Source organism: Notamacropus eugenii, chromosome 1, assembly GCF_028372415.1.
Source record: "Notamacropus eugenii isolate mMacEug1 chromosome 1, mMacEug1.pri_v2, whole genome shotgun sequence".
NCBI classification, from domain to species: domain Eukaryota; kingdom Metazoa; phylum Chordata; class Mammalia; order Diprotodontia; family Macropodidae; genus Notamacropus; species Notamacropus eugenii.
In genome coordinates, this window is record NC_092872.1 from 187,585,915 (window position 1) to 187,612,346 (window position 26,432).

The window sequence follows — 26,432 nt, forward strand, 5'->3', positions numbered from 1 at the left end:
ACAGGATTTGAACTTGAGGTCTTCCCAGCTCCAGGCCTGATGCTCTATCCCCTGTGCCACTGGCTGCCCCAGAAGTTTATAGTAGGATAGTTTTTGGTATTAGGTGATACCTTAAAAGATCATTTAGTCCAGCCCTCCCATACTGCCAACTTGCTTTACACATCAGCAAAGTGAAACCTTAATTGGGGAAGTGATCACCTGAAAGCCACCCAGGCAACAAATGGCAGTCAGAACTGGAGCCCCAAATCATTTGAATCCAAATGCTTTAAGTCCTAAGATCAAGACCGAGTGGAAGGACCTGTGGAGTAATTGGGAATTGTAAAAGCCACACCCTGAAGGGCTCCGGTAAATACTTTTTGAAATCTGTTACCCTCAGTGGCAGTGGTAGAATTGAGCACTTTGAATGCAAGCTCCACTGTGTATAGTTTGTATCTCATAATTTTCTCACATCATAACACTGTTTGGTTTTTGTACCTGTGTTTGTGTGACCTAGACTGTAATAAACAAGGTAGAAGAAAAAAAGATACTACCAAAGCCAGAGTGACTCAAGGGTATGGTCTTTGGTAAGAAAAAACTCTCCCTTCCTGATCTGCTTCCTCCATATCCCTTGGTGGCCCAAAGAGGGAAACTTAAATCATTAAGTGGAAGGGCTTGTATATAGGGCCCCATTTCATTTACTTATACTGCAAGGTTCACAATCCTTAGTCTGTAGAGACTACATAGCCACCTCAGGCTACCTGTGTGTTGGTGACATTGTGACCCTATTATTTTAAACATAAGCACTTGTGAAGAGATTTGGTTTCATTATGAATTGTCCTACAAAAAAAAAAGAAGAAATCAAAACATTCTATTTGAAGTTTAAAGGTCTTGTTAATATGCTATTTAGCATTAGACATGCTATCTTCATTAATATGGCAGATGGTTAGTCAAAGCCAATATTTACATATCCTTCAAAACAAAGATTTTTTTAAAAAAAATACTTTATGATTGGTTGATGGAAAGAGATGTATTCCTCATGTAAAGGTTGGATTTATGTGTCAAATGTCCCAAACCTGAATCACAAGAGTTGGTTAGAAAAATAGTTTAGTTTATCCTCTGGCTCATATTTAGCAGTTTATCTATATTTAGTTATTTTTCTGTGTCACTCACATAAACACAACTTTCCAATTTTCCAACCTGGTGATGATCCAGGAGGCACATTTGGCTCTGGCGCGCACACACACACATGCATGCACGCATGCATATGCACACATATACTCACATGTACACATGCATTCACACACTTAGACATGCCATATATACACATGAAGTGTACATGTATTCACTTTCTCCTTAAATTCAGTCATGGAAAGCTAAAACAAAAATAATCATTGGTGTATGTTGGGGAACACAAATGTTAGGTGATTGGAAAGGGAATAGGCATTTATATAGTGCTCATTGTGTGGCAGGCACTGTGCTAAGCATCTTTTACAAGCATTATTTCTTTTAATGATGGATGGGTAGTCTTCTGTCCCTGAATTGAACCTTGAATTAGAAGATGGTTTGAATCCCTTCTCTACTAGTTACTAACCAAATGACATTGGGCTTCAGTTTCCTAATCTATAAAATGTGGATAAGTGAAGTCAACAAGCATTTATTATAAAGCACTCACTCTGGAGCAGTCACTGTGCTCAGCTTAGGGATATAAGCAAAAGTAAACAAAAAACAGTCCCTATTCTTAAAGAGTTCATTCATAGTCTGAGAGACAGCATTCCAAAAACTATGTACAGACATACGTGTGTGTGTGTGTGTGTTTGTAAAACAATGGAGATAATTAACAGAGGGAAGGTACCAGCATTAAGGCAGATTGGGAATGACTTCTTGCAGAAAGTAGAATTTTAGCTAGGATTTGATGCCCAGAGTTAGAGATGGGGATAACAATTCTTGCTTTGCCGGTAGAGTTATTCTAAGGATCAAAGACAATGTTTATAAAAGGACAACATAAGTCATTATCATTCTCCATTCTCTACTTAGGTTCCCCTCCCCCCAAACTCATTTAAATAATTATAGCCTAATCAAAATTTTATTATTTTCCTAGTGGCTGTTTATTTTATCTGTGACTAACCTAATATGTACATGTTTCATTCTTAAGAAAAGATGATTTTAATTAGAATTCATGAAGAAATTCTCTCATCCTATAAATCAGGAGTTTTCAATCTGGGACCCATGAACTTTCATATTTCGATAACTGTTATAATACGATTGGTTTCTCTTGATAATCCTTTATGTTTTATATTATGTATTTAAAAACATTCTTCAGAGAAAGCGTCCATAGGTTTCACCAGACTTCAAAGGGTATGTGACAAAAAAAAAAGTTAAGAACTCCCTCTATAAATGATAATTTTAAAAATGAAAGGAGTAGAACAAATTAGTTTCCTTTTTTTTTAAAAAAAGCAGCATGAAGATGGCATAAGAAAAATGTAAAACATTTGAGGAGTACATATAGTTATTCAAAAAATGAAGCCCTATGAAAATAAAGAATATCTCTTCTTCATGTAAATTTGCCTTATAATGTTTTTAAAAAATAAAACTTTAGAAAGAAAAATATGAAAGTCTGTTACAAAAAAAACCCTAATCTGTCATATATGCATAGATAACTAGATAGATAGATATGCATAGATAACTAGATAGAAATAGTTTTCAGAAGAAAAATGGCAGATTATAAATGTCATCATAAAAATATTATCCATATGAGTATTAGGAGGCTTATGGAATCATAGATCTAGAACTGGAAGAAATATTAGAGGTCACATAGTTCAGCCTCATCATGTAAAAGAAATCTAATATAAATAATTGACTCTGAATTTTGACCTTACAATATTCAAATTGACAAAGATAACAAAAATGAGAACAGTTAATATTGAAGGACTCTGGCAATATACTCTAGTTTAGTGCAAAAGGTATCAACCTTGTAGGCTGCTGCCACAAAACTCCAAAGAGAGACCTGAACCCTGATTGAAATATAATTGAGAAATCTAACAAAATAAATAAAAATACAACATAGAAAATGTAAATTTATTGTTTTCCAAGTCAATATATAGTTCACAGGAATCCATTCCTATCTGTGTTTGAAATCACTGATCTGGAGCATTAGATTTCTTGTTGTCACATACACAAAAGCCACAGTATGTCATCTTTCATATCCATCCTGTATGGTCACTATTTTGTAAATAGAATACTGATTACTTTGTAACACACAGAAAACCCTACTGTGTCTGTAGTTTGTAATCTTAAACATTCCAGTATCTTGTCTGTTCATAAAGATTAACTTGGTCAAGTATCTCAGTGCCCATAATAACTTAGGAAGTAAAGAAATAGAAATCCAGAGAGGTTGAGACTCCCTTGGATATCTCATTTAACTTCTGTGCATTCCAATGTTCTATGTACATGATTCCCATAGTCTCTCTCTAGTCCTGTGTCAGTGACTGCCTTCATCATTCCAGTTTCAAATCTTCTCAAGAACTAGCTTGTGTTTTGACTTAGCTCTTCTCAGCAATACAGTGATCCAGGACAATTCCAAAAGACTCATGATGGAAAATTCTATCCACATTCAGAGAAAGAACTGATGGAGTCTGAATGCAGATGGAAGTATATACTATTTTCACTTTTGTGTGTGTCTTCTCTCTTTTGTTTTGCTGCTTCTTTCACAACATCACTAATATGGAGATAAGTTTTACATGATTGTACGTGTATAACTTTTATCAAATTGCTTTCCGTGTAGGAAACAAAGAAGGAGAAAATTTGGAATTCAAAATTTTTTAAAATGAATATCAAAAATTCCTTCCATATAATTGAAAAAAACCACTTTTTTCTTTTAAGGAAAAGAACTAGTTTGTAAACTGAGGCAAATCACTTAACTTCTCTAGTTTCCTCATTTATCAAGCAAAGGAGTTAGATTCAGTGACTTCTGAGGTCCCTTCTAGAACAATGTTTCTATATTTGTTCTAGACAAAGCATCAATACAATTAATCAGAATAAGTGGTTAGCAATAGGAGACAGTTGGTGCAGTAGACTGGGCACTGGCTCTGGAGTCAGAGGACCTGGATTCTAATACTACTTTTGAGGGTTACTTACTACCTTAGTCACCTTGAGCAAATCACTAAGGCTCTTGGTCCTTGAGTTTCCTCTGCTATAATGAGGATTGGATCAGTTGGCCTCCGAAGTTCCTTCTAGCTCTACATCTATGACCTTATGTTCAAAACAGAAAAAAGGACTCATTGTCTTCACTGCTTATTACCTATCCACATTTCCCTATTCCTCTTAAGAGCACCACTACTCTCCTACAGCCACCCAGTTTCACATCTTACTGTCAGTCCTGACACTTCCCTTTCTTTCATCCTCCTCTCCTATAACTTGCCAAGTTTTGTCAGTTTTACCTATACAGCATTTCTCATCCAGGCTTCCACTTTATTTACGTAGCTGATATCTTACTTCAGTCCCTCTTCATCTCACCTGGACTACTGTATGAGTCTCCTAATTAATCTCCCTGCCCTTCTTCTTTCCTCTCTCCAATCCACCTTCCATATAATTGCCAAAATAATCATCTTAAGGCATAGGTCCGACCATTTCCTACTCCTGTTTTAAAACTGCCAGGATTCTCCTTACCTACAGGATAAAACATTCATTCCTTAGAAAAATACTTAAATCCCTCCACAATATGAGTCGTAACTATCTTTCCAGCCTTATTTTATACTACTCTTCTTCATGAAAGCAATAAGTTCTAACCAGAATGGACAGCTAACGTTTAATTAATCCATCAACCTCTACCTCCTTGAATTCACCTAACGGTTGCCCATGGCTTGAATACTTTCCCTCCTAATTTCCAACTGTCTACATATGTATCTTCCCCCTAAAGGCTCAACTCAGGTACCACTATCTCTGTAAAACCCTTACCTGATCTTTTCATTTGTCAGTATTCTTTCCCTTCTCAATTTTCCTTGTGCTATATTTATTTGTGCGCATACTGTGTTCCTCCTTCCCCTAGTAAAATGCAAGCTCCCAGAACAAGGGCTATTTCGCTTTTGAAATAGATCCTTAATAAAGTTAGTAGTAAGTTTGTTAAATTGAAATGACTTGCCAAAAGCTCCTCAGCTAACAAGTGGCAGGCCCAGAATTAGATAGAATGCAGCTTTCAAACTCCTGACCCAGGACTATCACACAGTCTTGTAGCACACAAAAGGCAGTTGTTATAAGGGTCACAAAGCAATTAAGTGTCTGAGGCTGGATTTGAACTCAGGTCTTCCTGACTGCAAGTCCAGCAATTTAATTCCTAAAAGCTAGGCTTCCTGTTTTTATAGGAATATAGCTAGGCATATGTAAATGGCAATAGACTTTATAATTAGGCAAGGTTTGTTTGAGATTTATTGAAAGACATTTGTTTTAAGTATCATATTGTATAGCGGAAGGCCAATAGATATACTGGGAGTGAGGAGGCTTCATTCAGTTCTAGTTCCTGTCTTACCAAATATGGCCCAGATTGATTCTGTCTCTTGACTTCAGTTTCCTCATCCATAAAATAAAGGTGTTGGACTAAATGATCTCTAAGGTCTCTTCCAGTGCTAAAATTATTTAGCACCTACTGTATTCAATGTAGTTTTGTGTCTCCTTGGAAACATTTCATAGTACAGAATATAATGTATAAAGCACAAAGATCTAATGAATGTATTCAAGCTGTAAAACATAGGATTTTCCCCCTACCAAACATGACTACAAATTAGAAACAAGATCTGTAAATAGTGCTTTCATCCACCCTGGCAAAATGAATTGAACAGTTGCATATTTAATTCATGAATTTCTCCAGTATAGATGATCATCTGGATGACTGACAAAACAAACCCTCTTTTTTCAATAAGACTTAATTTGATACCTTAAAATTTCTACTTCACATAGTTTGAGAGAAAATAGTTAAAATAAAAAAATGGATGAACATGGTATTCATAGATTGATTGCAATACCTATCTCTAGGGAAAAAAATTTAAAGGGTTCCAAGGAGAGGTGGGTAGTAGAACCCCTTTACTGAAATTCCACAAGGGAAGGCAGCTTATGCGGAATGTTCTGAAGCTCTCAAGCAAGAAACTGCAAAGCAACAAAAGTAGTCATTACAATGTGGATGAAGATGGACTTGTCCAAAAAAGCCAGGATATATGCTTAGGGAACTCACCAATAAATTTAGATTTTAAAATAACATGTACAGGAAATGGTAGTAGGGAGGGTAGCAGGATGAATACAAAAGTATGGCATGAGCTGTTGAGGCAAAATTGGGGTGCTGCTGAATGGAGTTAGAGGAAATCAGAAAATCTTTTTGACTGAGTCTGCTACAAATTTACATTACTTGATTGCAACTGTGCTGGCAATGCAGCAAAGAAATCTTTTTTTACCTCCTACATTGATTCCTTATTCTATTCTCTATGGCAGCTGTTCAAATGTTCTTCTCTCTCTTTAAGCATCCCATGATACTTTGTTGCCTCACCCTCTTGAATGAGGACCTCCCCTCCTATTTCACTGAAAAAAAATTGAGAACATTCATCAAGTGCTCTGCTGGCTTCCCTTCTCCTCTCATATCATTCATATATTCTTTTTTTTTTTTATTTTTTATTTAACTTTTAACATTTATTTTCACAAAATTTTGGGTTACAAATTTTCTCCCCTTTTATCCCCTCTCCCCCCCCCCCAAACCCAAGCATTCTAGTTGCCCCTGTGACCAATCTGCTCTCTCCTCTATCCTCCCTCCCTGCCCTTGTCTCCGTCTTCTCTTTTGTCCTGTAGGGCCAGATAGCTTTCTTAACCCCTTAACCTGTATTTCTTATTTCCCAGTGGTAAGAACATTACAATTGATCCTAACACTTTGAGTTCCAACTTCTTTAGCTCCCTCCCTCTCCACCCCTTCCCCTTGGAAGACAAGCAATTCAATATAGGCCAAATCTGTGTAGTTTTGCAAATGATTTCCATACTAGTTGTGTTGTATAGGACTAACTATGTTTCCCTCCATCCTATCCTGTCCCCCATTACTTCTATTCTCTTTTGATCCTTTCCCTCCCCATGAGTGTCGACCTCGGATTGCATTCTCCTCCCCATGCCCTCCCCTCCATCCTCCCCCCCACCCTGCTTGTGCCCTTGTCCCCCACTCTCCTGTATTATGAGATAGGTTTTCCTATCAAAATGAGTGTGCATTTTATTCTTTCCTTTCGTGGAATGTGATGAGAGTAGACCTCATGTTTTTCTCTCGCCTCCCCTCTTTATCCCTCCACTAATAAGTCTTTTGCTTGCCTCTTTTATGAGAGATAATTTGCCCCATTCAACTTCTTCCTTTGTCCTCCCAATATTTCTCTCTCACTGCTTGATTTCATTTTTTTTTTTAAGATATGATCCCATCCTCTTCAATTCACTCTGTGCTCTCTCTCTGTGCTGTGTGTGTGTGTGTGTAAGTAATCCCACCCAGTACCCAGATACTGAGAAGTTTCAAGAGTTACAAATATTGTCTTTCCATGTAGGAATGTAAACAGTTCAACTTTAGTCAGTCCCTTATGACTTCTCTTTGCTGTTTACCTTTTCATGCTTCTCTTCATTCTTGTGTTTGAAGGTCTGATTTTCTTTTCAGCTCTGGTCTTTTCATCAAGAATGTTTGAAAGTCCTGTATTTCATTGAAAGACCATTTTTCCCCCTGAAGTATTATACTCAGTTTTGCTGGGTAGGTGATTCTTGGTTTTAGTCCTAGTTCCTTTGACTTCTGGAATATCATATTCCAGGCCTTTCAGTCCCTTAATGTAGAAGCTGCTAGATCTTGTGTTATCCTGATTGTATTTCCACAATACTTGAATTGTTTCTTTCTAGCTGCTTGCAATATTTTCTCCTTGACCTGGGAACTCTGGAATTTGGCCACGATGTTCCTAGGAGTTTCTCTTTTTGGATCTCTTTCAGGAGGTGATAGGTGGATTCTTTCAATATTTATTTTGCCCTCTGGTTCTAGAATATCAGGTCTGTTTTTCTTCATAATTTCATGAAAGATGATGTCTAGGCTCTTTTTTTTATCATGGCTTTCAGGTAGGCCCATAATTTTTACATTGTCTCTCCTGGATCTATTTTTTAGGTCAGTTGTTTTTCTAATGAGATATTTCACATTATCTTTCATTTTTTCTTTCTTTTGGTTTTGTTTTGTGATTTCTTGGTTTCTCATAAAGTCATTAGCCTCCATCTGTTCCATTCTAATTTTGAAAGAACTATTATCTTCAGTGAGCTTTTGGACCTCCTTTTCCATTTGGCTAATTCTGCTTTTGAAAGCCTTCTTCTCCTCATTGGCTTTTAGAACCTCTTTTGTCAATTGAGTTTAGCCTATTTTTCAAGGTGTTATTTTCTTCAGCATTTTTTTGGGTCTCCTTTAGCAAGGTGTTGACCTGCTTTTCATGCTTTTCTTGCATCTCTCTCATTTCTCTTCCCAGTTTTTCCTCCATCTCTCTAACTTGATTTTCAAAATCCTTTTTGAGCTCTTCCATGGCCTGAGCCCATTGAATATTTATTTTGGATGTTTGGGATACAGAAGCCTTGACTTCTGTGTCTTTCCCTGATGGTAAGCATTGTTCTTCCTCATCTGAAAGGATGGGAGGAGATATCTGTTCACCAAGAAAGTACCCTTCTATGGTCTTATTTTTTTTCCCCTTTTTTGGGCATTTTCCCAACCAGTTACTTGACTTTGGGGTCCTTTGTCAATAGTAGGGTATTACTCTGGGAATCTGTGAGATCTCAGTTCCTCCAAGGTGGCACGATCAAGAGTGTACTCTTGCAGAGAGGGATTTTTGTGCCCAGAATCTTAACAGATACCTCTCTATAGCCACTTGGCCTCCAGTTCCCCCAGGGCAGCACTGGGGGCTGATTTTTCAGATAAGCTGGATGGGCAGGGCCACCATTCAGTTTGAGACAAAGACCAGCTCAGCCAGGGCTCCACCCAGGGCTGAGGTAAGACTCAGCTCTTCAGTGCCCCCAGGGGATTTTACGCTGGAACAATGGAGCTTCCCTAAGGGCTGCTATGCAGGCTCTGTGGCCACTGCCTGCTACTGGAACTATGGGAAAGCCCATCTCCCTTCCTGACCAGTTGATAAAACCCATCACTGACCTTTGGTGCCTGTGGGCCAAGAGATCTGAAGACCCGCTACTACGACTAGAGATTCCACCCCCGAGGTGTCCTCCTCCCAGAGTCTCATCGCGCTGGGTGGCCAAGGCTGGGCTGGGCTCCGCGTTCGGCTCCACATGTGGTGCAACCGACGTTTCCCTGGGCCTTTCAGGTCACTGTGGGCTGGAAATCTCTTCCACTCTGTTGTTCTCTACTTGTGCTGCTCCAAAATTTGTTGAAAGTCCCTCTCTACAGGTATTTTATGGGCTGTGGGGAGGACCCTGTGTAAGTGTGTCTTTCTAGTCCACCATCTTGGCTCCGCCTCCTGAATTTTTTGAATTGTAATTTCTAGAGGGCAGTCAGGACATTAAGAGGAACCTCAGAGTTACCTTGGTGCTTCAGCTTGTACAAAAGAGGACTGTTCCTTGAGCATGGTAACATGAGGAATTTCATCAGAGGTTATATTTTGGTCAGATGACATGAAGACATTTATGGTATGTGACCAGAAAGACTGAAAAGCAACCCTATTACAGAAGGTCTCTTGATTTAACAATAAAAACAAGTTATTTTTTTCATGAATAAAAGAAAAAATATTTTGTTGTATAGAATGACTGTAGAATAAGAACATGGAATGTTCTTATTTTATTAATTAATTAATTAATGTGTTCATATTTGACTTATCCATTTGTTGACACATAAAGTAAGGCACTCCCATCCCTCTTCCAGTCACCCAGGTTTGTGTCTTAGGAGTTATTCTTATTCTCCCTTATCCCATGTAACTGATCAGTTGTTAAGTCTTACAGATTTTATCACCACATTTTCCATATTTGTACTGTTATCTCCATTTAGGCAGTCATCACTGGTTCAGGCCCTTATTATCTTTCTCCTGGATTATTGAAATAGTTTCTTAATTAGCATCCTTTCTTCACTTCTTCTTTCCTCTCTAATCTGTCCTCCACACAGATGCCAAAGTGATATTCCTAAAGTACAGATCTGATTGACAATATTACTGCCTTACTTATTAACTTCCAATGGCTACCTTTTATCTCTAGAAGCAAATGAAAAAGTTTTTGTTTGGTAGTTAAAGGCATTAACCCCCCAGTTCCCCTATACCTTTCCAGACATTTCATATTACTCACCTTCACATAGTGAAGGTGGCTCTGTGACTCAGTCAAACTGACTTTCTTGCTGTTCTTCACATCTCTCATTCTATCTCTTGTGTCTGACTTTACCCTGACTGCCCTCCCTCCCCTGCTGGAATGCTCTCCTTCCTCATGTCTGCCTTTTAGAATACCTCATTCTTTCAAAGCTTAGCTTATGTGCCACCTTCTACAAGAGGTATTTTCTAATCCCTCAATCTGTTAGTGTATCCCCTAAAATTACAACTTGTGTTTATTTTCACATATTTATGTGTATGAATAAGAGGTATAGATCAAGGGAATTCCCCCCTCCTCCTCTATTTCACATATGTCCATGGTTTGATTTCCTTTCCTGATAGAGTTCTTGAGAACAGGTACTGTTGAATTTTTGTCTTATGTCTAGTACAACATAGTAGGTTCTCAATAAGTGCTAAATAATCATAGTAATAAATTATTTGATTCACTATTATTAATAAGAAATTGACAATTTTCTTTTGTACTTGATTCACCAAATCTTGGCTTAAACTTTGGAGTCAATTCTAATCTCTTGAATGATACAAAAAGGAAAGCAGTTTGACTTTGCCCTTATCTAAAATTGTGTTGGGATTGGAAGCTCAATTCCGTGTGGACGGTCTCGGGCGGGTAAAAGTGGGACTTCTAAATCTTAGAGTCTTACGAGGCCCTCCATGAACAGCGGGGGTTCGAGAAGGTCAGACTGAGCTAGCTCGGCTAGCTCGGGTATTTCCTCCTCTCCCCGGGAGATACGTGATGGGTGGAGTCTCCCTGCCCTCGAGATTGTCCCGGATTGGAGCACACCTAGTTACCTAACAGCACGGTATTGAGATGCAAACTGTGTGGCTGAAGGTTAAGTAGGATTGAGGAAGCCTGAAAGCTCTCTCTTAGCACGTGTGGAGCCAAGAGGACAGTAGGCTCCGTTTCTTCTCTTTCCTCTCTCCCCTCCCCCTCTCTCCCCGCTTGTACTTCTACTTCCAATCCCTTAAGCTTAGCCTCCTTAGGAAATCTCCCCCTCTTCCTCCTAAGGAAGACCCCCCTGCACTTGTAACTAGACCCTGTAATAAAGCTCAACCCTTGTTCGACTCTGGAACGACCTTTCTCTCATACGTTTATCCGGTTTGGCCAACCGAAGACCTGGGACAGGTAAGAAAGACTCGGGTAGCCCAATACAGGCCTCTAGGCCTGGCAGTGACTTTGCCCTTATCTAAAATTGCTCCATAAAATTTTTGGAAAATTGCTTATCTGGGACCAATTGTAATTTATCTTGGTTCAGTAATAAAGATTAATTAATTCCTTACCTGTGGAGAGAGGAAAAAGTGATCTGTTTTTTGTTTCATTTTGGTGTGGTCTGGGAAAGGTTTGTAGTTTTTTTGGGGGGGATTGGGAAACCCTGTCTTAATTGCATGTTATTTCTGAAACTTGTATTGCTTTGCTCCGTTTACAAGTGCTTTTCTCTCCCTTTTTGTTCTCTTAAGTTTTATACTCTTGTAGATGTAGCCTCAGAACAAAAAGGTCCATGTTTCATTTCATTGTTTGTCTAGAACAGTTTTTATAATTAAAACTTAACTTTTAAGGCCAAATGCTTTTTTCCCCTAAATCTTTTAATAAAACAAAAGATTAGGGGGGTGGAGCTAAGAAGGTGGAGTAGAAAGATTCACCTACTCTAGCTCTTCCCTCACAGCCCATAAAATAGCTGTAAAAAATGACTCTAAACAAATTCTAGAGGAGCAGAAGCCACAGAACGACAGAGTGAAAGAGATTTTCAGCCCATGGTAGCCTGGAAGGTCAACAGGAAAGGTCTATCCCACGGGGAGCAGAGTGGAGCCCACGGAGCCCAGCCCAACCTTAACTGAGCAGTACCTGCAGGAACAGGACTGAAGCAGGCCTCAGGGGTGGAATCCCTGGCAGCACCTGCGGTTCCCAGATCCCTCAACCCATAAACGCCAAAGACAGCTTCAGAGGTCAGTGAGAAAGCTTTTTCAACATGGTGAGAAAGGAGCTCCTCCCCTAGCCCCAGCCCCATCTCCAGGCAACAGCAGCAGCAACAGCAGCATCCACTTTTGGAACCCCCTGCCTAAAGCCCCTAGGGGAATTGAGCCACCCATCTGGATCTCAGCTCTAAGTGGCGGTCCTGGGGTGAGGAAGAGTGCTGGTGTGGTGAAGCTGGTGGAGGCTCTGGAAAGGAAATTCTACTTTCAGATCCTGGACAGAAAAGCTTTGGTAGCTCCCAGACCAGAGCACAGGCCAGGAGAGGAGTAAACTCTTCTCCCTTGATTGTGCCATCTTGGAGGAACTGAGAACTTACAAGTCCCCAGAGTATACCCTACTCTTGACTAAGGACTCAAAAGTCATATAACTGGCTGGGAAAATGCCCAAAAAAGGGAAAAAGAATAAAACTGTAAAAGGTTACTTTCTTGGTGAACAGGTATCTTCTCCCATCCTTTCAGATGAGGAAGAACAATGCATACAATCAGAGAAAGACCTAAAAGTCAAGGCTTCAGTATCCAAAACCTCCAAAATAAATATGCAGTGGTCTCAGGCCATGGAAGAGCTTAAAAAGGATTTTGAAAATCAAGTAAAAGAGGTGGAGGAAAAATTGGGAAGAGAAATGAGAGAGATGCAAGAAAATCATGAAAAGCTAGTCAACAACTTGCTAAAGGAGACCCCCAAAAATGCTGAAGAAAAATAACACCTTTAAAATTATACTAACTCAAATGGCAAAAGAGACCCAAAAAGTCAATGAGGAGAAGAATGCTTTAAAACAGAATTAGTCAAATGGAAAAGGAGGTCCAAAAGTTCACTGAAGGACACAGTTCTTTAAAAATTAGAATAGAGCAGAGGGAAGCTAATCACTTTATGAGAAACCAAGAAATGACAGAACAAAACCAAAAGAATGAAAAAATAGAAGACAATGTGAAATATCTCATTAGAAAAACAACTGACCTGGAAATTAGACCCAGGAGAGACAATTCAAAAATTATGGGACTACCTGAAAGCCATGATCAAAAAAAGAGCCTAGACATCATCTTTCATGAAATTATCAAGGAAAACTGCCCTAATATTCTAGAACCAGAGAGTAAAATAAATATTGAAAGAATCCTCCTGAAAGACTCCTAGCAATATTGTAGCCAAATTCCAGAGTTCCCAGGTCAAGGAGAAAATATTGCAAGCGGCTGGAAAGAAACAGTTTGAGTATTGTGGAAATACAATCAGGTTAACACAAGATCTAGCAGCTTCTACGTTAAGGGATCAAAGGGCTTGGAATATGATATTCCAGAAGTCAAAGGAACTAGGATTAAAACCAAGAATCACCTACTCAGCAAAACTGACTATAATGCTTCAGGGGAAAAATGGTTATTCAATGAAATAGGAGACTTTCAAGCATTCTTGATGAAAAGACCAGAGCTAAATAGAAAATTTGACTTTCAAGCACAAGACTCAAGAGAAGCATGAAAAGGTAAAGAGGAAAGAGAAATTATAAGAGATTTACTAAAGTTGAACTGTTTACATTCCTACATGGAAAGATAATATCTGTAACTTGAAGCTTTTCTCAGTATTTGGGTAGTTGAAGGGATTATACATATATACATGCATACATATATACGTATGCACATATATATGGGCACAGGATGAGTTGAATAGGAAGGGATATCTAAAAAAATAAAATTAAGGTATGAGAGTGGAATATATTAGAAGGAGAAAAGGAGACATAGAATGGGGCAGATTATCTCATAAAAGAGACAAGAAAAAGCATTTTCAGTGGATGGGGCAAAAAGAGGGAGATAAGAGGGATAAAGTGAAGCTTACTCATCACATTTGGCTTAGGGAGGGAATAACATGCCCATCCAATTTGGTATGAAAATCTATCTTATACTACAGGAAAGCTGGAGAGAAGGGGATAAGTGGGGTGAGGGGATGATAGAAGGGAGGGACAAGGTCTAAAGAGAGAATAAAATAAATAGGGGGCAGGATAGGATGGAGGGAAATATAATTAGTCTTTCACAACATGACCATTATTGGTATAGCAGCATCTAAAATATTGTTCTTAAATTTTTATATATGAATCAATATTATGTCCAGGATTATGAGCAGTTCTAGAAACATTTTTTTTGTTAAGTTCTATAGAACATTTTGTAGAACAGAAATGTGTTACTTGCCAGTTCTTACAATGTAGCATACTTCTGATTTATAATTCTAGATATTAGGTCATGGCTTGCTAAATTTTTTGTGTTTGTTTTTCTTCCAGCCTTCAAAGATGTATTAGACACATTTAGCATTTCCTTGCATAATCAGAATTGACTGCTAAATTTAGGCTTTTTAGGCATAACCCTTCTGAAATGTCTGGTGGTAATGACCTAGTCCTGAATTGCTGTCATAAATCTTTGATTTTCCTAAATAAATCTACATTACTTGGCCAATTGCTCAATGCTTTTTTGTTGATATTTGTTAGTTGTGTACATGCAGTGTTGCCCATGGGAGGTCCTTTGATTACATTTGTGGATCTGAGCTATTTCATGGGCTCCATCCAGAGGCAAAACACTTTTTGTTACATTTGATAAATCCTATCACATGTACTTGTTATCAAACTGTTATTTGTTGAAGTGATGTCTGCTTATTATAAAAGTATCTTTGTAGGTTTTTTGATCTGTCTATCAGGTGCTCTAAGAATATCTGTCAGTTCTTTTTCCTCCTTTTTGGTAAGAAAGTATTCCTCTTTCTATAACTCCCTTTGAATGATACGCCTTACTTTCATTGATGTTGTACAAATTTTTATTAGGACACTTTTCTAAATTTGTTATCTGCTTAGCAGTTCTGAAAGTATGAATGGGATTGTGTAGATGTTAATTGCTTTAAATGTGTTAACTTTGAGCTTTGATTTCAGGATGCCAGTAAGTCTTTTAACATATTCAGCCACATCTTTTCTATTAATAGCTTTAATGTAGTGCAGATAGGTTTTGCGTGGAAGAGACCAAAGTATTATTATCACCTTCATTCATTGATTAGTTTAACGTACACATTCAAGCTCAAAGCCTTCCATTTATCTTACTTTGAATTATGTAAATTTATACTTATCAAGTTCAAATGAGACTTAAATAAGTTGGAGAGTTGGAGGAACTATTTACTTTCTTTAGAGTCATATAGCTTGATGTCATCCATGTACATAAAGTGATTGTTAAGATGATTTGGTTTTATGCATGCTTCAATTTGAAAGCCACACTTATTTTCAGGAGAGACAGTTATAGATTTTAGGTTAGCAGAACTATAATGGGCTTAAACTGTTTCCTTGGAAAATGCTGTTTTATATCAATTATTTTTGACATTATTGTGTTGGCATTTTTCAAGTAGAGAATAGTTTTTATGTAGACTTCTGATACTTCAGCTTTCTTACTATATTTATACATGGTTCTATTTTCTGTAGATGCAGTATACAAATAAGCCACCATAATTAAAAAATTGAGTGAAAGACTTTGGAATAATCAATAAAAGCAGTATACTTTCAGGTGTCATATTCAATAATTACCAAATCAATAAGAATTGCTATATATGCCCCAAGGAATTTTTAGCACTAGATGCTATAAATTGCTTATCACATAGTACATCAATTGGCATGTAATTAACTCATATTTTGGAGAGGTTATAGGTGATGTCTTCATTTAAAATGAGAATTTATAGCCAATATATAACCAACATATAATGTGGAACTAATGAGGAACTTCAGAAAGCAATAGTAAAAGGTGTCATCAAGGAAATGTATGAAAAGAAGAAAAGAATTCGTCATGTAGTAGGGGCAAGAGGTGACAGATGAGCAACAGGGATGCTTCAAGAGTCCCCTCAAAATATCAGAAAAAAGCAAGAAAGACCTACTGTCAAATGAACTCTCTCGGAAACTTGCACGGGATCATGGACAAGAGTAATACAAGTTAGGCAGAGGTGTAGATGGATTTCAATCTGCATTACTGGATGCAGTCCTTAAATCATTTAGTTCACAGATCCATTTGAGTATTGTTATTATCAATACTCAGACTCATTGATATCCAGAGATTCCTATGAACTCTTGGATTTCCCTGTATTTGAGATCCTAATATATGTTGAAGGAGCCATATGTTAGTTTTAATAAAAACTGTATTGAATGTTTCTGCAGGTTATCTATACCATTTAGCCATGCCTTTATGTCACACCTAAGGTGATAAAGATGGCTTAATTAAAAGTGCTAAATATCATTAGTTTCTAATAGTTTAATTTGAGACAGTTAATAGAGCATTTTTTTCTCAATTCCTAAATCACTAATGTCAATATACTTTAAAATCTAATGACATAAATGAAAACTTCCAAATTAAAGTAATCAGATTTACATATCAGTTATATCAAAGTTATATACAGTAACTTAAAAGCTGCTGAAGCTTAAAAGTGCATTAAGACTTTTGGCAAAATTTGTATTTGTGAACTGGTTGATTTTTTGTTGTTCTTGAAGAGGACCAAAATGACATCACCATGTTGGAATCAAGGTATATGGTGTGTCTTCACTGTAGTTGATTAGACCAATGCAAGCTCAGAAGGCTCTACCATAGATCAGGCACAAATAATCTATATGAATGTTTCTCCCTAAATTTGTGCATCTCAGGTTTCTTTTGAGCTACTGCAATTCTGCTTTGCTCAGAGAGCATAACACCTTCTTTAATGCAGGCATGCCATGCTGGATGGCTCTGTGCCAGTGTCTCATGTCTCACAATTGATTCCCAAGTTCTTGAGAGTGTCCTTGTATGAAACTACATTGTCATTAGTTATTGCTGATGATTTCCTTGTCTTAGAGAGGAAGGGTCAGTAGAAAAGAAAATCAGTAATCCAATTAAAAGGCAGTGATGCTAACTATAAGATCATTTTGAAAAGTAAGAGAATAAGAATAATAATAACTTATATATGTATATGTCATTTGATCCTCTCAACAACTCTGTGAGCTGCTGTAAGTAGCATTATATAATATTCCAAATGACACAGAGGGTTAAATGGATTATTGGATTATTGGAGGATTAATGGATTATTCAGGATAACACTAGTAGTATATATATAACTATCTAATGAGTTATACCAAGCTTTTGAGTGCTTGTCAATGGAAATAAAGCCCACACCCACAAATTGTGGATCCTGTAGCAGTATTGAAGTAGTAAAACAATACCACCACATGATTCCAATTTGAAATATGTCCTGGTGAAAGTCATGGTGTACAGCTATGTAAAATGGTCTCTATAACTTGAATTATAGAGTAAGGTTTCTATTTTTAAATTTTATTTAAAACAGCAGTCACCAACAAAAACATTTAAATAAACAGAAAAAATTAATCATTTGTAATACCATAAGCTACAAATTACTTAAAATTTGTTTTCAAAATATCAATTTTGATTTTAACAAAGTAACAATAACATGTTAGTTTACATTTCTGTTTTTTAACTTTTGCTTCTATAGTGGATTGTTGTTTGTTCGTTTTGCTGGAGGGAGAAGAATTTTGGTGATGTTTCACTTAGTAATTATTAATAATAATGCTTTTTAATCATTATTTGATAAAACTGCAAGAGATCTTAGACATCATCTGGTTACCCTCTGCTTTTACAGATGAGCAAACAAAAGCCCAACAAAGTGAAGTATTTGCTCAGAATCCCATAGTTAATTAGTGGGGTTTGAACGGAGATCTCCTAAATCCCAATCTAGTATTCTATTCACTACATTATGTTGCCTCATTTGGTTATATAGTACTCTGGACACATATAAAAATTTGTATTATATTTAATTGTGTGTATATTTTATTCTGTCTGCTAGGATATGAACTCCTTGAATCTGGGATTGCAATCTTATTTATATGTGTGTAGCTCCTAGTGCTTAGCATAGTAAATTGTACATTGTGGATGTTCAGTAAATATTTACATCCTATTTGGAGGGGAGGGAGGAAAGGATGGTTAAACTTGTATGTTTGGTTTTTATATTCAAACCTCAAAGCATTACAACATTTAGCTCTTTGGCATTTAAAGCTCTTAAGGCCCCAATCTATCTTTCCATACTGATAACATTATTCCCTTTCCCCTTGTGGACTCTGTATTCCAGACAGACTTCCCCACTTCCTCTTCCAAAGAGCAATATCCCTTCTGTATAGTTGGAAGAACACTGATTTTGGTGTCAAATGACCTGTCAAGTTCTGCTTCTCTCTAAGCAACTCATTTTTGTTCTTGGGCTTACTCATCTGTAAAATAATGGAGCTGGATTAGCTGGTCTCTGAGGTGCTTTGACCTTGCTTCCAGGTCTTTGTATAAGTGGTCCCCCCTTCCTAGAATGCTACCTTTTTTTTCTCTTCCTCTTTGTAAAAATTTGGGTTAAGTATTTGGTTATAGGCTCTGTATCATCTACTGATCTTCATGTGTCATCTCTGACTTCTGCAAAACTCCCCAAAATTCCCATTTAATTTCTTATGCTGACCTGATGGGGAAAGCAATGGTATGGAAAGAAATAATGACTATGGAAATGTAAACAAACTAACAACTTTGTGAGACAGGCAGGTATCATTAGGCTCATTTTGCAAGTAAGGAAACTGAGGATCAAAGAGATTGTGGTTTGCTACTACACATGGTTCAGTTGGAGGAATATTAGATTTGGAGTCAGAGGACCTAAATTCAAATTCTGCCTCTGACACTTAAAACCTGCAATAAATTCTTAAAATGAATGACTCTACTTATCTCTAAAGTTAAAATAGAAAAACAAATTAGTGTTCATTTGTGCTAAATCAGGTGTACAAACACTTTTTTATTGGTGAATCTGATCTGCTTTTTCAGATTTTTAAAGTCAGGATCACAAGAGAATGGTTAGATGTATTTATGAACAAAAGGGAGGAAAAAGGGACACTGTGGTTGGCATTAACTGCCTGTCCTCTAATTGTTCTGGTTAGTCTTTAGGGTTAATGAGGGGAATTACTAATTTAGTAGTATTGCATTGTACTCTTAAATGTGGCCATCCCCCAAAAAAGTGAAGTAGAAAGTTGACATTTTAATCTCCAAAAAGTTGTATTAGCTTTACTTTAAGAATGAAAAGTTGGTGGGGCATGGGGGAGGGAGTCTAAACGGACCTGAAATAGAAGTGGTAGTGTTAAAACTTTCAACTAAATACTATCCCAAATGATTAACTGAACTTTTGATTCATTTATTTGAAAGTTTTGGAAATCAAAGATACAGCCTGCATGTGGGAAACGTATAGGAAGAATAGTGGAGTTAATATATTTTAAAAACCTGCCAGTTACTTAGCTCAGTTTCTCCATTATCCTTAATTATAGAAATATAGTCTGTGGTGCCTCTTAAACATTACTTTGCTTAAAAACAAGCATAGTTGGAGTTGTCTTAAGTGCTGCGCAGTCTTGAGCAGAACTGACCAAAGAAAGAAATAAAAAGTCTCATCTAGTGAGGTTGGGGTTCTTTGTTTTTGTTGTTGTTTGATTTGAGGTTCAAAGTATTTAATGAAAATTTGGTATATCCCTTTGTTTAAACAATCTATAGTTCCTCTCTCCTTTCTTCTTTCCCTCCTCTCCTTCCTTCCTTCTTTCTTCCTTCTCTTCCTTTTCTCCATTAGTTTCTCCCCTTTTTTCTTTTCTTTCCTCCATTTCTCCCATCCTTCCTTCTTTCCTTCTTCTCCATCCTCTCCATCTTTGCCTCCCCTCCATTTCCCTTCTCTGTTCTCTTCCCTCCTTACTTCCTTCCCTCCCAAAGAAAGTTCAGATAAAATAGAATTTGAATCAACTCAAATCAGATGACCTAGTTTCTAACCTTCCACTAGCTATGTGATCTTTGCCAAATCATTTTACCTCTTTGAGCCTGTTTCCCTATCCTGTAAAGTAAGTATAGTAGAAGCCTAGAGCCAAGAATGTGGTAATTTTTTGTTGTTGTTACTTTGTTTCCTGTACCCAAACAGAAAAGACATAGATGTTAAGTCTGGAAGGAATGTCTTGTCTACCTCCCTCTCATTGTAGAGATTGGTGATAGATATTTAGTGAAGTTATGAGATTTACTTGCTTATTATCCTTTACCTAGATGGTAGCAAAACTAAGACTAGAATTTAGGCACCTAGATGCCCAGTCCACTGTTCTTTCCACTTTATTAAACTGCCTTTGCTAATAACTACATTGCTGATCCCATGGAATTTTTGTGAGAAATAAATGGTAATGTATGTAAAAACCTGCATTATACTGTAAGGTACATTGTAAATGTGAGGGGTTGTTATCAGAGCTTTTCTTTAAAAAACTACATTTTTATTGGTATCTTTTGTTTTAATAGTGTCACTCTCAGGCCTTAGGGAAATTTCTTCCTTTTCCAGAAAGCTAACCCTTATAAGAAACAATAAAGCAAAAGGGAAAAAAAATCAGCAGACTTACTAATATATACACACAAAAAGTCTGACCTTACATATAGTTTTCTACTACTACCACTCTAGTCCCACACTTCTGCAAAGAAGGTAAGTGTTTTTTTATGCATCTCTTTTATGATCAAACTTGAATTTTATAATTTCATAGTACTTAATTGACTTCTAATAAGAACTTGATATTTTCCTTGGACAGCAAATTTTATTAACATTTAAGGGTAAACTAAAAAAGCCCATGATGCCAGCTTTCTTCATATAATGAGATAGTAATGGCAAAACTAAAGCATATACTACAAAACCTATGAAATCTTTTGGCTGAGACATGCATTCCAATATATTGACAGTGGTAGCATGTATATATTCTGATGACAGTGAAATTCTTGAATTGCTCAAAATATTTTTATCATTCATCTAGCATACAACTTTAAATTCATATTGCAATTCCAAGGTTTGTAGATGGGATGGCCTTCCCCCAAAGTTTCAACATCAGTGAGCCTAATGTTTTTACCAAACATTATTTGAAGAGATTTCTAGTGTTCTGTAGGTATACTCAACACTTTGTGGCAATGTATATGTTACATACAAGGGCTTCTTGTTGGATTTTCCCTTTAATGACATTTCAATCTTGGATTTGAGTGATATATTTTCTTTTGATGTCATTGATTACTTCTCTGACCAGTTTTCAGTATGAACATTTGTAGCGCCAGTGTGATATTCACAGAGCCTACAGTGGCCATGAATATCCTGGCGCAATTCTCAATCACAAAATACACTCTCGACATGGAAGACACAACCAAAACATTTATTCAGATCCCAGAAAGCCAAATGCATCATAGTAACAAAGACATCTATATAAAATAACAATGCAGAGGGTAACACCTGCCCCAAGCCATCCCTCTGTTAGGCTTCCCACACACCAACTCCCTTAAACAAATCACAGACAGGCTCCCTTAAACAAAATGCCTTTCTCTCACAGCCAGCTATAGGATTTCCTGTGTCCTTTAGTTCTGACCACTCTCTCACTAATTTCCCCTCCACTCTGCTCTAGTTCCACCTCTTCTTGTTCTCCCCTCCCTGCTCCACCTCTTCCTGTTCTACCTATTCAGCAAACTCCTCCCACCTCAGGCTCCATGTGACTCAGACTTCTTGCTAGTTCGGCATAGATTACCTGGGTGACGTAACAGCAAAAGAAAATTAACAGGATTTTATGCTGTATGGAGAGGGATAGTGTCTCGAATATATGAGTTGATCTTCCCTCCCTAGTCAGATCACACCTGAAGAATTGTGTTCGTTAGCAAGAACAAAGTACAGCGTTTCCAGAAGAGAATAATATGACCATCGAAGGGACTGAAGACCAAAGCTTGGCAATATTAATTGAAGGACTTAAGGATATTCATCCCGAAGAAGAAAAGACTAAAGTGGGAGAGATGGTTTTCAAATATTTGAAGGCCTGATACGTGGGAAATGGATTAAAGTTGTTCTAGTAAAAGCTTTAGAAGGCAAAATCAAGAGCAGTGGGTAGAAGCTGTGTGAGAGGCAGATTTAGGCTTGATATAAAGGAAGAAAAAGTTCCTAATAATTAGAATTATCCAAAAGTGGGATAAACTGCCTTGGAAGGTAATGAGTTTCCCCTTATTAGAGATCCCTTTAGTGAAGTCTTGATTACTTATTTGGGATGTTATAGAAAGGATTCTTGGTCTAATAAAATTTGACCAGTACTGACATGGTCTACTACTAGATGACCTCTGAGTTTCTTGTTGAAGCATTATTGCTGTCCTTGCTTCTAGTTTTCCTTTTCTAAACCATCTTCCATACAGCTGCCAAATATTTCTGAACTACCAGATCCAATCATGGCACCCTTTTGCTCAAGAAAATTTACTGGCTTCCTATTACTTCTAGGACAGACTATAAACTCTCCTCTTTAGTATTTAAATCTATCTTTCTGTGCCAGTTTCACACATCTCCTCCCCCCCATGTATGCTGTTTGTGCCAAATTGGCCCATTCTTCCCCTTACATGACATTTCATTATCTGTCTTCATGTCTAGAATGCTCTTCCTCTTTAATTCTGCCTGTTGGATACCTTAGCTTCCTTCCAGGATCAGTACAAGTGTAATGAGACATTTCCTGATGTCACTTTTTGGTGTTGTTTGTCCCCTGCCTCTTGAAATTAATATTTTACGTTGACTTATTTATGTGCTTGCTGTTTCCCAGTTAAGATATTTGAGGAGAATTATGTTGTCTTTGTATTCCCTTGACCTGAAAAAAAATATAGTAAATTGTAGATACTTAATACGTGTTTTTTGAATTTAATTGAATTCTGAATCTGTAAACTGAGGCCTAACTAAGCAAAGTGATTCTCTCAACAGTGCAAACTTTGTGAGTGGCAAAGATTGAATTCAAGAACTGAACTGGTCTTCTTATTCCAAGTGCAGTGTTCTTTGGGAAGTGTTATAACAGGTTTGTCTCAGTTATTTATTTGTAATTACTGATTAGTAATTAAATCAATATTGTTTTAGCAGACTTGACATTAAACAATTTTATTAGTTTCCGCTTTCATATCAACTCTACTTCAATAGTCGTGGTTATTTGCTATTGTCATTTGTGCGACCAATTACAAAATTTTTTAAAGTATTTGTTACATTTGAAATTATAGATGGTTACTTTAATAAAGACGTATTCAAAATAGTGTATTAATGAAATTTTTTTAGTGTAATCTGCTTTGCGCATATTCAGGAAAGAATTTGGTTTGAGACAATAGCATAAATTCTAGGCCTCCAAGAAAAGTCCAGTGAAGAGGGGAACCTCACCATACCCAAAGGCCCATGCCAGTTCCCCCTCCCCTTTCCAGTCTTCCTTTCATAGATTTCCAAGCACCCCAGGGAATGTTTGGATGGTAGCTACAACCATGGAGAGGATGGAATTTTAATTAAGTTATTGTTGGTTTTTTCCAGACCTCTATCTTTGTTGGAAAGTTGTTTGCATTCCTGTGGTCCATAGTATAAGGAAATGATCCATATTAACAATTTTCAATTATTTCCTCAAGGGTTCCTTTACTGGCAAACTTCTTTAATATCTATTCATAATACAGAGAGGAATGACTCAGAGCATTACATTAGTTCTCTGTGGACCCATCTGATATATTTTCTTCCAGTTTTTCTTATTCAGCTATAACCCAAGGTGGATATGCTATGCTCTGTGACAACTGTGTCCTTTCTCATTATTCTTTTGACAATAATTGTCGGATATCTGGTCCTTTTCTTGGAATATTTCTCTGGGGGTTCTCTTATCCTGTTCAGAATACTAGGATTTTAATTGGCTCAGGATTTTTAGGTGTCCCTTAATTCTTTCTCTATCATAACATGAATAGAAGGAGTCACTTGAAACCTTTAAAGTATTACTGTGTGAAATGGATTTGTTTGAGTTGAAAGATATAATATAACCATTACGCTAATAGCAATGTTCAGTTAGTAAGTGATGAGGGATGAGAGATGATTCCTTTAAGGTTTCTGTTTGTGGTAGTGAAGATGACCCCATGATTCAAATATCAAAATATTACCCATATTCTAATGAGTGATAAAAGAAAGAGGAAAAGGCAGTCTGAAGCATGCCCAAAGGATTGCCATTGAACAACAAATTGTGTGAGAAATTGTTGTAAGGAACTGTATGAGCACAAATGTAGTAAGTGATCATTCTCAAATGTATCTTCTGAGATCACCTTTAAGTACTAACTGGAAAATCTGGCCACAAATTGAAGAGATTCTTCTCAGTTTTATGAATCAGAATTTTGTGGTTAATGATATTTCTGTGCATGGACTTTCTTCATAGAAGAACAATATGCTACCCTGCTTTGCTTTAACTGACTGATGGTTTAATTGCATCATAAGTAAACACTTTGCTGAATATATAGGATTTAAGTATATTTCTTGCTTGTTTGTTTTGTAGATGGTTTTGTAATTTAAAAAAAAAATCCCTGTACTGCTCCTGGTATCTCCCTTTTGGTTTGCTTCTTTTGAAATTTTTATTGATATATTTTGGTTTTATATTATTTTCATTTCTGAATATCTCTCTCCTACTTCTCCTACCCAACTGGTAGAATAAAAAAGGAAGGAAAAAAAAGCAACAAAAAAACTAGCCAGTAATTCAGTGGAGTCTGATAGTATATGCCATGCTTCATGTATAGTTTCCTGCTTATACAGAAGGTTGTTGTTTTTCCTTTTAAAAAAATATTTTTCATTAATAAGCATTTATTTTCTCTCCTTCCCTCCTGCTTCCCTTATTGAAAAAAAGAAAAACAAAAACAAAACTCTTGTAATTAATATGCAGTCAAGCAAAACAAATTTTGCCTTGGTCAGGCTCAAAAAGTATACGTCTCATTCTGTATCTTGAATACAACACTTTTCTGTCAGGAAGTAGGTGGTAACATGCTTCATTATTATGAATTATTATGCCACAATTATTAATTAATAATTAAAAATTATTATACCACAGTAGTATTCCATTACATTCATATATTTTAATTTATGCAGCCATTGATGAACACCTCCTTAGTTTCTAGTTCTTTACTACTGCTAAAGAGCTGCTATAAATATCTTTGTACGTATAGGTTCTTTTTTTATCTTTCTTAGATTTCTTTGGAATCTTTGTTCTAGTAGTGATGTTGCTGGATCAGAAGTTATATACACTTCTGTGACTTGGGGAAAATAATTCCAATTTCTTTCCAAAATATCTAGACCAATTCACAGTTCTACCAATAGTGAATTAATATGTATGTTTCCCCCACATCCCTGCAACATTGTTATTTTCCTTTTTTGTCACTTTTGCAGATCTGTTAGGTTTGAGGTAGAACCTGAGATGTGCTTTAATTTACATTTCTCTGATAGTGATTTGGAGCATTTTTTAAAATATGCAATTAATGGCTTGGATGTTTTCCTTTGAAAGCTATCTGTTTGTATCCTTTGTATCATTTGAGGGATGGCTCTTATACTTATAAATTTGAATGAGATTCTTATTCGGAATCGTCCCGTTTATCTTGGCAAAGTGCCTGGTAGATAATAGTTGCTTAATAAATGCTTGTTGACAGGAATTGGAAATATCAAAGAAAGTTGCTGCAAAGATTTTTTTTCACTTAGTTAACTGCTTCCCTTCTAATTTTATCTTCATTGGCTTGATTTGTACAAAAATTTTTAAATTGTATACAATCAAAATTGTCCATTTTATCTTTTGTGATAATTTTCATCCCTTGTTGGTGCCTTTTTACAGCCCTTCTCCAGGGCCTTGGTCGTTATAACTGCAGCATCAGCTTTCATTGTGTTTTGTCATTGTTGTCTTTTTCCTTTGCTTTGTGGTAGTCATTGAGCAACTAGATGACATAGTAAATAGAGCAAAGGACTTGGAATGAGAAAGATAGGAGTTCAGGTACTGTCTAAGACACTCCCTAGTTGTGTGAGCGTGAGTCAGCCATTTAACCTCTCTGTACCTCAGTTTCCTCATCTGTAAAAATGGGAATAATCATAGCACCTACAATGTTGTTGTGAAAATCAAATGAGATGACATATGTATAGCACTTCGCAAACCTTAAGATGCTCTATAAATGCTAGCTATTATTTTCTTTCCCAGTTCTGTTTATTTTACTTTATATTATTTCAGATAGTCTTCTCTGAATTCTTCATAATCTATCTCTCTCCTCTCCTCTCTCTCCTCTCTTCTCTCTTCCCTCTCTCCTCTCTCCTCTTCCCTTCCCTCTTCT

General features: G+C 36.8%; 1 protein-coding gene across 20 annotated transcripts in view; it reads left to right on the forward strand.

Moving 5' to 3' along the window:
* The window catches only part of ADD3 (adducin 3), a 168,236-nt gene that overhangs the window by 30,955 nt on the left and 110,849 nt on the right, over nt 1-26,432 (forward strand). For 11 of the 20 annotated variants that reach the window (XM_072621937.1, XM_072621999.1, XM_072622031.1 and 8 more), the window contains exon 2: nt 23,053-23,143. The exons of the other annotated variants lie outside the window; for them this stretch is intronic. The gene's annotated coding sequence lies outside the window, so the exon portion shown is untranslated. The remainder of the gene's footprint in view (nt 1-23,052; nt 23,144-26,432) is intronic. 20 annotated transcript variants of the gene reach the window in all.